Below are 12,212 nucleotides of genomic sequence, written 5' to 3'. Positions count from 1 at the left end.
TTGAGGAACCAAAGAAATAAGGTGTTTGCCGTACTCCTAACTACCGGTACCCAAAACTACACAACTAATCACAACAGCAATACCATTGCCTTTAACACATCTTAGTTCAGTCACCAGTTTAAGTTGAGAGTGGGGGTATCCATGGCATTTTCCAATTATGTTCCTATTTTACAAGTCAAAAAAATGGAGAACCTTTCATAATGTTGCCAAACAAAGACTCAACAAACTTACCTGAGACTCCCTGTCTCTGCCAGTCTGTCCCTGCATATCTGTCCCCAACTCTGCTGTCTGTGTGCCATCTGTTGCCTGCTCTGCCTAATGACATCATTGTGAAACATTTCCATTAGAATTTCATTGCTTTCTTATGAACATTTTATAAACTAGTCTTTGAGATATTAGGCTACTAGGGTTCTTACTTTGCGTTTTGGTGTATTGAAAAATACTCTGATGTCCGTCTTATTTTTCTGCCATTTTTCTACCTGGCTGGCTGGCTGGCTACACACACAGTGTGTAGGTTATTTACAGTAGGAGATGGGCTTATATCATCTTCAATCATTCTATTTGGGCTTCGATCTAAAAGGTAGCTAGCAAATGTGAAATGGATTAAAATGACAAGAGTTGACAGCTGTATGAGTTCACCATTTACACAACATATGCTGCAACCTTTTAGTAATTTTAATAGTTTGTTTCATATTGGCTGGCTTCCAACAATAGCTGAATTTGCAAAGCTGGCGAGCACCAATTCAGTTTCAGTGGTGTTTGCTATAATCTTTGCTACCCGGGTTAAATAAAGGTGAAGTAAAATAAATAAATAAAAGTTCCCTTGCGACAATTTAGCTTTTGCAACGAGACCATTAAATATATTTAAGACAATGGTAGAAGAGAGTGTAGTTCTGTTCAGTTTGGATTTCAGTTTATCGCTAACCTTATCACAGGGACTTTGAAGCACTAACTTACATCATCTGCATGCTGATCGTGGAATAAATTGACGATATCAAAGATTCCATCTTTGACGACGCCACATAAATGGAATAGGTACTAGCTAGCTTAATAGTTAATATTTGCGCGCTAGCTCTGCATATTCAGCTAGTGTGTGTATGCGATTGACTGGATTAACCTCACGTCAGTTACGTGCATTGAGTGCCTTTCAGACAGTAGATACGACCTCTCTGTTACCTTGCCAGTGGATCAAACCATTGTGAGGCAAAGGGTGGGGGGGTCGCAATCTTTTGAAACTTAAAAATGCGCTATTAAGTGTCTATAATCAGTACAATTGCTTTCATTGCGTATTATTAATATTATTTAAATTACATAGTTATGTTTCAGTGATATATTGGGGGGGACAAATCATATTTTTCCCAGGATGGGGGGGTCGTGTCCCCCCCGTCCCCCCCGGGATTTCCGCCCCTGGCTAGGTATCACTATCAATCAATTCATTAAATGTATTTTTCACAAAAGTGCTTTACAGATACAGAGCCAGAACCCCAAAGAGCAAGCAGTGGTTGGGAAAAACTCCCTAGGAGGCAGGAGCCTAGGAAGAAACCTAGAGAGGAACCAGGCTATATAGCTCTTGTTCTCCCTCTAAATGACAGTGCACTGAAAAAAAATGATTTGTGTCTTCCCTGAAACCACAAGAGACTTCCCAGAACAATATTAGAATATCAGAGTGCTAAAACATCAAAGACACATCCTAGTTCACGCAACAAACCTTTAAGCACCTTATTAGCAAACCTTTTAGCCAAGCCTTTTCTCTCGCTTTCAGAGGAGGACAGTAGGATGTGTCTGTTGTGTATTGTTTAAATACAATATACGCCACTTCTTATTTTCCATGTTCACTGTGTTGAACAATAAGCCAGAAAAACAATCGGTAGTATAACTGTACCAGAGTAAATGCATATAAGTGAAGCTACATGCTCTAATGAGGCATTCTAATAGTATCCTTAACAAATCATGAACTGTATGATCGTTGCAAATGCTACTCAAGCTCTAAGCTACACCGATGTGAAGCAAACTGAAACTGCGCAAACGTACAGTACCAATAAATCACACATGGACAGACACACACACCATGCCAACCCCAGATCCCAAATCAAAGACGTTCCCTCCGTTGAAGAAGCAGTACCTTCCGCTGGTGCTCACACAGAGCCTCATTGTGAATCGCTGGTGCTGGTGATGATGACACAGAAACCTGGCTGCCTGCTGCCTTCTGCATCCGCTCCTCGCTGTATGTGTGAGGGGAGCAGTGCTGAGGGTTTGTGTGTGTGTGTGTGTGTGTGTGTGTGTGTGTGTGTGTGTGTGTGTGTGTGTGTGTGTGTGTGTGTGTGTGTGTGTGTGTGTGTGTGTGTGTGTGTGTGTGTGTGTGTGTGTGTGTGTGTGTGTGTGTGTGTGTGTGTGTGTGTGTGTGTGTGTGTGTGTGTGACAGGGCTTCTGGTGAAAGCCCGCTGTGTGATCCAGAGCTGGCTTACTCAACTCTGATAAGCGTGGAGAAACCCCCAGTTGCGGAGGAGAGGAGAAGTGGAGAGAGGGTGGAGAGAGGGAGGAGAAAGAGAGAGAAAATAGAGAGATAGAGAGAGAGAGAAAGAGAGAGAATAGAGGGATAGAGAAATGAGAGAGAGAGGGAGGGAATATAAAGTGATAGAGACTAAATGAGAGAGATGAGAGAAAAAGAGTCAAAGCTAGAAAGAAAGAGAGAAAGGGAGAGAGAGAGAGAGGGAGGGAGACAGAGAGAGATGGATCTGAGGGGGCTGCTTCGTGCTTCGTAGGCAGGCAGGGATAGAGGCAGTCAGGGAAGAACAGAGAAAGAGAGCGTCATTTTACCTTATGGTGTTCATCTGCTCATCAGGAACCTATAAGGATATCACAGGAGATTAGATGAACGGACGGGTCCATTGGCCCCGTAGACTACTGCCAAAAGCATTGCTAGTCGCAGTAGAGTAGCAACACACTCAATCACACACACACACATTTCATTTCACACTCGCACTCTCCGATTCCATCTCTGCTCTCTCGCCCTCACTCACTCCCGCTCTCTCTCTCTTTGGTTTTCTAAATTCTCTCCCTCCTTTCCTATCTCTCTTTCCTTCTCGCTATAGCTCATGCAGAGAGCACATCAGGCTATATCTGCATTTAGCAAAGGTGTGAAGAGAACAATCCTGTCATATTAAGAGGGAGAGGGAGAGAGAGAGCTAGAGAGAGAGAGAAAGAGAGAGAGAGAGACTGCAGATACATAGCACCCCCCCGCCCCCCCCCCCAATAGATGCTGGCAGTGACTCAATATCTGTAATGAGCTGAAGGGAAAAGAGAGAGAGCGAACAAAGATATAAAGAAAGAGAGGGGAGAGAGAGAGGAAAGAGGGAGAGAGATAGGTGGAGGGAAACAGGTGGCCCCATCTGTTGAATTTCACATGTTATGTCACCAGGCGGTGGGGAGGAACAAAACTCTCATCTCCACAGCAAGCTGGTTGGATTCTCTAGGGGGAACCCCCCCCCCCTCTCTCTTTCTCTCTCTTTTTCTTTCTACCTATCCCATCTCCATCCGCCCTCTCTCTCTATCCCCCTCTTTCCCTCTCTCTCTCCCTCCCGCCCTCTCTCTCTCTCCGTATATCTCTCTCTCGCTCCTCTTTCCTTCTCCCCCTGTCTCTCTCTCTCCCCTCTTCCCTCTCTCAATCTCTCTCTCTTTCTCTCTCTCACCCCTTATACATTATGTATCAGGTGAGATCATGCTATACAAGGAATTTTCATCTCCATTCAGATTTAGAGTTCAGTGCTAACCAAGTGGCAGGGACATTCAGCGATATTTTATTGAGCTATCTCATGAATAATAGTAGAACTTCTTTGTCTATTGTTTTCAATTAGGAAAAAATATAGTTTAATACACCACGTAATAAAAACTAGGGTGTATTCATTGAAATATACTGAACTAGACAGTTCACACAATACCATTTATAATGTAGTTATATATGTATCTAACCCGAATAGAAAGAGTGGGAGGCCCCGGTGCACAACTGAGCAAGAGGACAAGTACATTAGACTTTCTAGTTTGAGAAACAGACGCCTCACAAGTCCTCAACTGGCAGCTTCATTAAATAGTACCCACAAAACATCAGTCTCAATATCAACAGTGAAGAGGTGTCTGTTTCTCAAACTAGACACTCTAATGTACTTTGTCCTCTTGCTCAGTTGTGCACCGGGGCCTCCCACTCCTCTTTCTATTCTGGTTAGTGCCAGTTTGCACTGTTCTGTGAAAGAAATATCCTTGACTTTTTCAGAACAAGAATAGACTGACGAGTTTCAAAAAAAGTTATTTGTTTCTGGCCATTTTGAGCCTGTAATCGAACCCACAAATGCTGATTCTCCAGATACTCAACTAGTCTAAAGAAGGCCAGTTTTATTGCTTCTTTAATCAGAACAACAGATTTCAGTTGTGCTAACATAATTGCAAAAGGGTTTTCTAATGATCACAGCCTTTTAAAATGATAAACTTGGATTAGCTAACACAACTTGCCATTGGAACACAGGAGTGATGGTTGCTGATAATGTCACGCCCTGACCATAGAGAGCCCTCAGGGTTCTCTATGGTGTTTTAGGTCAGGGCGTGACTAGGTGGGTTTCTAGGTATTATATTTCTATGTTGTGTGTAAGTATGGTTCCCAATTAGAGGCAGCTGAATATCGTTGCCTCTAATTGGGGATCATACTTAGTGTGTCCTTTTTCCCACCAGCTTGGTGGGATATTGTTTTGTATGAGTGCCTATGTGCGCTATGTATTTCACAATCATTATATCTTTGTTGTTTTGGAAGTTTCACTGTCATTAAAATGTGGAACTCTACTCACGCTGCGCCTTGGTCCAATTATTTATACGACGGTCGTGACAGAATATCCCACCCAAACAGGACCAAGCAGCGTGCCCAGGAGGTGAAGGAGAGTTGGTCATGGGAAGAGATACTAGGCGGATGCGAGACCCTTCCTTGGCGGGAGTCACCGAGGAGTAAAGGAGGACAGCAACGACGCCGGGGTCCGCGGCCACAAACAACCCAAGGGCAACCCCAAGATCTTTTTTTGGAGGGGGCACAAGGGGCGGTCGGCCCGAGCCGAGGAGAGAGCCAGAGACCATCTGGGAGTCGATGGAGCAGTTTGAGAAGGGATATCAGAGAGAGATGTTGGCTAGGATACACCACGTATGTTGCAGTGCAGGCGTTTTGAGGAGTGTGTTTCATCAGTCCGGTGCAACCTGTGCCGGCTCCACGCACCAGGCTTCCAGTGCACCTCCCCAGCCTGGTACATCCTGTGCCGGCTCCCCGCACTCGCCCTGAAGAGTGTGTCACCAGCCCGGTTCAACCTGTGCCGGCTCCATGCACCAGGCTTCCAGTGCGCCTTCCCAGCCCGGTACGTCCTGTGCCGGCTCCCCGCACTCGCCCTGAGGAGCGTGTCATCAGTCCGGTTCAACCTGTGCCGGCTCCATGCACCAGGCCTCCAGTGTGCCTTCCCAGCCCGGTACGTCCTGTGCCGGCTCCCCGCACTCGCCCTGAGGAGCGTGTCATCAGTCCGGTGCAACCTGTGCCGGCTCCATGCATCAGGCCTCCAGTGCGCCTCCCCAGCCCGGTACGTTCTGTGCCGGCTCCCGCACTCGTCCACCAGTGCGTGTGTACAGTCCGGAGTCTCCAGCGACGGTCTACAGCCCGGAATCTCCAGCGACGGTCTACAGCCCGGAATCTCCAGCAACGGTTTACAGCCCGGAACCTCCATCGATGGTTCACAGTCCAGAGCTTCCAGCGACGGTTCACAGTCCAGAGCTTCCAGTGACGGTCCACGGCCCGGAGCTTCCAGTGACGGTCCACGGCCCGGAGCTTCCTGCGCCGGTGCCATGGCCGGAGCCTTCCTCTGCACCGGTGCTCAGTCCAGGCACGGCGTACAGTCCCGCTCCATGGCCGGAGCCTTCCTCTGCGCCGGTGCTCAGTCCAGGCACGGTGTCCAGTCCCGCTCCATGGCCGGAGCCTTCCTCTGCACCGGTGCTCAGTCCAGGCATGGCGTCCAGTCCCGCTCCATAGCCGGAGCCTTCCTCTGCGCCGGTGCCCAGTCCGGGCACGGCATTCAGCCCGCTCCATGGCCGGATCCGCGGTCTGAGCGGGTGCTACGTCCCGCACCAGAGCCGCCACTGACGCTAGCTGCCCACCCTAACGCTCCCCATCTAGTTTCAGGTTTTGCAGTCGGAGTCCGCACCTTTGGGGGGGGTGGGGGTACTGTCACGCCCTGACCATAGAGAGCCCTCGGGGTTCTCTATGGTGTTTTAGGTCAGGGCGTGACTAGGGGGGTTTCTAGGTGTTATATTTCTATGTTGGTGTGTAAGTATGGTTTCCAATTAGAGGCAGCTGAATATCATTGCCTCTAATTGGGGATCATACTTAGTGTGTCCTTTTTCCCACCTGCTTGGTGGGATATTGTTTTGTATGAGTGCCTATGTGCACTACGTATTTCACGATCGTTATATCTTTGTTGTTTTGGAAGTTTCACTATCATTAAAATGTGGAACTCTACTCACGCTGTGCCTTGGTCCAATTATTTATACGACGGTCGTGACAGATAATGGGCCTCCATACGCCTATGTAGATATTCCATGAAAAATCGGTCGTTTCCAGCTACAATAGTAATTTACAACATTAACAATGTCTACACTGTATTTCTGATCAATTTTATGTGATTTTAATGGACCAAAGAAATTGCTTTTCTTTCAAATACAAGGACATTTCTAAGTGATGCCAAACTTTTGAACGGTAGTGTATTTATATACACAATACCAGTCAAAAGTTTGGACACACCTACTAATTCAAAGGTTTTTCTTTATTTTTACTATTTTCTACATTGTAGAATAATAGCGAAGACATCAATACTATGAAATAACACATATGGAATCATGTAGAGGTGGTAAACAAATGAAAATATATTTTATATTTGAGATTCTTCAAAGTAGCCACCCTTTGCCTTGATGACAGCTTTGCATTCACACAACCAGCTTCATGAGGTCGTGACCTGGAATGCAATTCAATTAACAGGTGTGCTTTGTTAAGTTAATTTGTGGAATTTCTTTCCTTAATGCGTTTGATCCAATCAGTTGGGTTGTGACAAGGAAGGGGTGGTATACAGAAGTTAGCCCTATTTGGTAAAATACCAAGTTCATATTATGGCAAGAACAGCTCAAATCAGCAAAGAGAAACAACAGTCCATCATTACTTTAAGACATGAAGGTCTGTCAATCCGAAAAATTTCAATAACTTTGAAAGTTTCTTCAAGTGCAGCCGCAAAAACCATCAAGCGCTATGATGAAACTGGCTCAGGAAAGGAAGACCCAGAGTTAACTCTACTGCTGAGGATAAGTTCATTTGAGTTACCAGCCTCAGAAATTGCAGCCCAAATAATTGCTTCACAGAGTTCAATGAACAAACACATCTCAACATCAACTGTTCAGAGGAGACTGATGGGAATCAGACTTTCATGGCCGAATTTCTACAAAGAACCCACTACTAAAGGACACCAATAAGAAGAAGATCCTTTCTTCTGCCAAGAAACACAAGCAATGGACATTAGACCGGTGGAAATCTGTCCTTTGGTCTGATGAGTCCAAATTTGCGATTTTTGGTTCCAATTGCCGTGTCTTTGTGAGACGCAGAGTAGGTGAACGAATGATCTCCGCATTTGTGGTTCCCACCATGAAGCATGAAGGAGGAGTTGTGATGGTGTGGGGGTGCTTTACAGGTAACATTGTCTGTGATTTATTTTGAATTCAAGGCACACTTAACCAGCATGGCTACAGTGGCTTGCAAAAATGTTCACCCCCCTTGGCATTTTTCCTATTTTATTGCCTTACAACCTGAAATTAAAATAGATTTTTTGGGGGGGTTTGTATCATTTGATTTACACAACATGCCTACCACTTTGAAGATTTTAAATACATTTTTTTGTGAAACAAACAAGAAATAAGACAAAAAAATATGAAAATTTGAGCCGTGCATACCTATTCACAATCCCCCCCCCCCCCCCCCAATGTTAATACTTTGTAGAGCCACCTTTTGCAGCAATTACAGCTGCAAGACTCTTGGGGTATGTCTCGATAAGCTTGACACATCTAGCCACTGGGATTTTGCCTATTCCTCAAGGCAAAACTGCTCCAGCTCCTTTAAGCTGGATAGGTTCCGCTGGTGTACAGCAATCTTTAAGTCCTACCACAGATATTCAATTGGATTGATGTCTGGGCTTTGACTAGGCCATTCCAAGACATTTAAATGTTTCCCCTTAAACCACCCGAGTGTTGCTTTAGCATATTGCTTAGGGTAATTGTCCTGCTGGAAGGTGAACCTCCGTCCCAGTCTCAAATCTCTGGAAGACTGAAACAGGTTTCCCTCAAGAATTTCCCTGTATTTAGCACCATCCATCATTCTTTCAATTCTGACCAGTTTTCAAGGCCCTGCAGATAAAAAACATCCCCGCAGCATGATGCTGCCACCACCATGGATGGTGTTCTCGGGGTGATGATAGGTGTAGGATTTGCACCAGACATAGCATTTCCCTTGATGGCCAAAACACTCAATTTTAGTCTCATCTGACCAGAGTACCTTCTTCCATATGTTTGGGGAGTCTCCCACATGCCTTTTGGCGGACACTAAACATGTTTGTTTATTGTTTTCTTTAAGCAATGGCTTTTTTTCTGGCCACTCTTCCGTAAAGCCCTGCTCTGTGGAGTGTACGGCTTAAAGTGGTCCTATGGACAAATACTCCTATTTCCGCTGTGGAGATTTGCAGCTCCTTCAGGGTTATCTTTGGTCTCTTTGTTTTGGTGGGCGGCCGTCTCTTGGCCAGGTTTGTTGTGGTGCATTTTTTAATAAAGAATTGAATGGTGCTCCATGGGATGTTCAACGTTTATAACCCAACCCTGATCTGTACTTCTCCACAACTTTGTCCCTGACCTGTTTGGAGAGCTCCTTGGTCTTCATGGTGCCGCTTGCTTGGTGGTGCCCCTTGCTTACATTTACATTTACGTCATTTAACAGACGCTCTTATCCAGAGCAACTTACAAATTGGTGCATTCACCTTATGATATCCAGTGGAACAACCACTTTACAATAGTACATCTATATCATTTTTTGGGGGGGAGGATAGGGGGTTAGGGGGTTACAAGGATTACTTTATCCTATCCCAGGTATTCCTTAAAGAGGTGGGGTTTCAGGTGTCTCCGGAAGGTGGTGATTGACTCCGCTGTCCTGGCGTCGTGAGGGAGCTTGTTCCACCATTGGGGTGCCAGAGCAGCGAACAGTTTTGACTGGGCTGAACGGGAACTGTGCTTCCGCAGAGGTAGGGAGGCGAGCAGGCCAGTGGTGGATGAACGCAGTGCCCTTCTTTGGGTGTAGGGACTGATCAGAGCCTGAAGGTACGCAGGTGCCGTTCCCCTCACAGCTCCGTAGGCAAGCACCATGGTCTTGTAGCAGATGCGAGCTTCAACTGGAAGCCAGTGGTGTGTGCGGAGGAGCGGGGTGACGTGAGAGAACTTGGGAAGGTTGAACACCAGACGGGCTGCGGCGTTCTGGATGAGTTGTAGGGGATTAATGGCACAGGCAGGGAGCCCCGCCAGCAGCGAGTTGCAGTAATCCAGACGGGAGATGACAAGTGCCTGGATTAGGACCTGTGCCGCTTCCTGTGTAAGGCAGGGTCGTACTCTGCGAATGTTGTAGAGCATGAACCTACAGGATTGGGTCACCGCCTTGATGTTAGCGGAGAACGACAGGGTGTTGTCCAGGGTCAGCCCAAGGCTCTTAGCACTCTGGGAGGAGGACACAATGGAGTTGTCAACCGTGATGGCGAGATCATGGAACGGGCAGTCCTTCCTCGGGAGGAAGAGCAGCTCCGTCTTGCTGAGGTTCAGCTTGAGGTGGTGATCCGTCATCCACACTGATATGTCTGCCAGACATGCAGAGATGCGATTCACCACCTGGTTATCAGAAGGGGGAAAGGAGAAGATTAATTGTGTGTCGTCTGCGTAGCAATGATAGGAGAGTCCATGTGAGGATATGACAGAGCCAAGTGACTTGGTGTATAGCGAGAATAGGAGAGGGCCTAGAACTGAGCCCTGGTGGACAGCAGTGGTGAGAGCACGTGGTGCGGAGACGGATTCTCGCCACGCCACCTGGTAGGAGCAACCTGTCAGGTAGGACGCAATCCAAGAGTGAGCCACGCCGGAGATGCCCAACTCGGAGAGGGTGGAGAGAAGGGTCTGATGGTTCACAGTATCAAAGGCAGCAGATAGGTCTAGGAGGATGAGAGCAGAGGAGAGAGATTTAGCTTTAGCAGTGCGGAGAGCCTCCGTGACACAGAGAAGAGCAGTCTCAGTTTAATGACCAGTCTTGAAACCTGACTGATTTGGATCAAGAAGGTAATTCTGAGAGAGATAGCAAGAGAGCTGGCCAAGGACGGCACGGTCAAGAGTTTTGGAGAGAAAAGAAAGAAGGGATACTGGTCTGTAGTTGTTGACATCGGAGGGATCGAGTGTAGGTTTTTTGAGAAGCGGACTCTCGCTCTCTTGAAGACGGAACTCTCGCTCTCTTGAAGACGGAAGGGACATAGCCAGCGGTCAAGGATGAGTTGATGAGCGAGGTGAGGTAGGGGAGAAGGTCTCCGGAAATGGTCTGGAGAAGAGAGGAGGGGATAGGGTCAAGCGGGCAGGTTGTTGGGCGGCCGGCCGTCACAAGTCGCAAGATTTCATCTGGAGAGAGAGGGGAGAAAGAGGTCAAAGCATATGGTAGGGCAATGTGAGCAGGACCAGCGGTGTCGTTTGACTTAACAAACGAGGATAGGATGTCGTCAACCTTCTTTTCAAAATGGTTGACGAAGTCATCCGCAGAGAGGGAGGAGGGGGGGAGGGGGAGGAGGATTCAGGAGGGAGGAGAAGGTGGCAAAGAGCTTCCTAGGGTTAGAGGCAGATGCTTGGAATTTAGAGTGGTAGAAAGTGGCTTTAGCAGCAGAAACAGAGGAAGAAAATGTAGAGGAGTGAAAAGATGCCAGGTCCGCAGGGAGGCTAGTTTTCCTCCATTTCCGCTCGGCTGCCCAGAGCCCTGTTCTGTGAGCTCGCAATGAGTCATCAAGCCACGGAGCAGGAGGGGAGGACCGAGCCGGCTGGGAGGATAGGGGACATAGAGAGTCAAAGGATGCAGAAAGGGCAGAGAGGAGGGTTGAGGAAGCAGAATCAGGAGATTGGTTGGAGAAGGTTGAGCAGAGGGAAGAGATGATAGGATGGAAGAGGAGAGAGTAGCAGGAGAGAGAGAGCGAAGGTTGCGACGGCGCAATACCATCTGAGTAGGGGCAGAGTGAGTAGTGTTGGAGGAGAGCGAGAGGGAAAAGGATACAAGGTAGTGGTCGGAGACTTGGAGGGGAGTTGCAGTGAGATTAGTAGAAGAACAGCATCTAGTAAAGATGAGGTCAAGCGTATTGCCTGCCTTGTGAGTAGGGGGGGACGGTGAGAGGGTGAGGTCAGAAGAGGAGAGGAGTGGAAAGAAGGAGGCAGAGAGAAATGAGTCAAAGGTAGACGTAGGGAGGTTAAAGTCACCCAGAACTGTGAGGGGTGAGCCATCCTCAGGAAAGGAACTTATCAAGGCGTCAAGCTCATTGATGAACTCTCCAAGGGAACCTGGAGGGTGATAAATGAAAGGATGTTAAGCTTGAATGGGCTAGTGACTGTGACAGCATGGAATTTAAAGGAGGAGATAGACAGATGGGTCAGGGGAGAAAGAGAGAAAGTCCACTTGGGAGAGATGAGGATTCCAGTGCCATCACCCCGCTGACCAGATTCTCTCGGGGTATGCGAGAACACGTGGTCAGACGAGGAGAGAGCAGTAGGAGTAGCAGTGTTTTCTGTGGTAATCCATGTTTCCGTCAGCGCCAAGAAGTCGAGGGACTGGAGGGTAGCATAGGCTGAGATGAACTCTGCCTTGTTGGCCGCAGACCGGCAGTTCCAGAGGTTGCCGGAGACCTGGAACTCCACGTGGGTCGTGTGCGCTGGGACCACCACGTTAGTGGTGTTGCATACTCTGGGGCCTTTCAGAACAGGTGTATATATACTGAGATCATGTGACAGATCATGTGACACTTAGATTGCACACAGGTGGACTTTATTGAACTAATTATGTGACTATTGAAGGTAATTGGTTGCACCAGATCTTATTTAGGGGCTTC

At 47.4% G+C, this 12,212-nt stretch overlaps 1 protein-coding gene across 1 annotated transcript in view; it reads right to left on the bottom strand.

Moving 5' to 3' along the window:
* The window catches only part of si:dkey-174m14.3 (brain-enriched guanylate kinase-associated protein), a 34,511-nt gene extending 32,220 nt beyond the window's left edge, over window positions 1-2,291 (bottom strand). Inside the window, exon 1 of the mRNA XM_014144967.3 lies at window positions 2,123-2,291. The gene's annotated coding sequence lies outside the window, so the exon portion shown is untranslated. The remainder of the gene's footprint in view (window positions 1-2,122) is intronic.
* Window positions 2,292-12,212: the final 9,921 nt, after the last annotated feature.

The sequence above is a fragment of the Salmo salar genome, chromosome 15 (genome assembly GCF_965601325.2).
Source record: "Salmo salar chromosome 15, fSalSal1, whole genome shotgun sequence".
Lineage (NCBI taxonomy): Eukaryota > Metazoa > Chordata > Actinopteri > Salmoniformes > Salmonidae > Salmo > Salmo salar.
Note: the sequence above shows the minus strand (reverse complement) of the source record. Positions and strands in the feature narration are given on the sequence as shown.